Source organism: Phyllobates terribilis, unplaced genomic scaffold, assembly GCF_046119375.1.
Source record: "Phyllobates terribilis strain yellow unplaced genomic scaffold, ASM4611937v1 Scaffold_10__3_contigs__length_209671492, whole genome shotgun sequence".
In the NCBI taxonomy this organism is placed as follows: Eukaryota; Metazoa; Chordata; class Amphibia; order Anura; family Dendrobatidae; genus Phyllobates; species Phyllobates terribilis.
The window spans coordinates 209,155,603-209,155,983 of NW_027362770.1; positions in this window are offsets into that span (position 1 = coordinate 209,155,603).

Below are 381 nucleotides of genomic sequence, written 5' to 3' on the forward strand. Positions count from 1 at the left end.
TGACAGCCAGGCTGATGGAGCCGACAGGCTGGCTGATGGAGACGACAGCCAGGTTGATGAAGACGACAGGCTGGCTGATGGAGACGACAGCCAGGTTGATGGAGACGACAGGCGGACTGATGGAGATGACAGTCAGCCACCTGTATTGGCTTCCCCCAGTCATTCAGAGAACCAGCAAGCAGACAATATGGAAATCATGAGGCCGATAGCGAAGCCTATTGAGAGGCTAGGCTTAAACACCTTTCGGCTCATCCCAATTAGGTGCACCAAACCAGTGTAAAACTGAGAAAAATTACAACCAATAATAAAGTCATTCAAATGTTCGTCTGCACTTTTATTCCAACCGTAGAATACACGGCCTACCACCGTCCACGGGCTGGG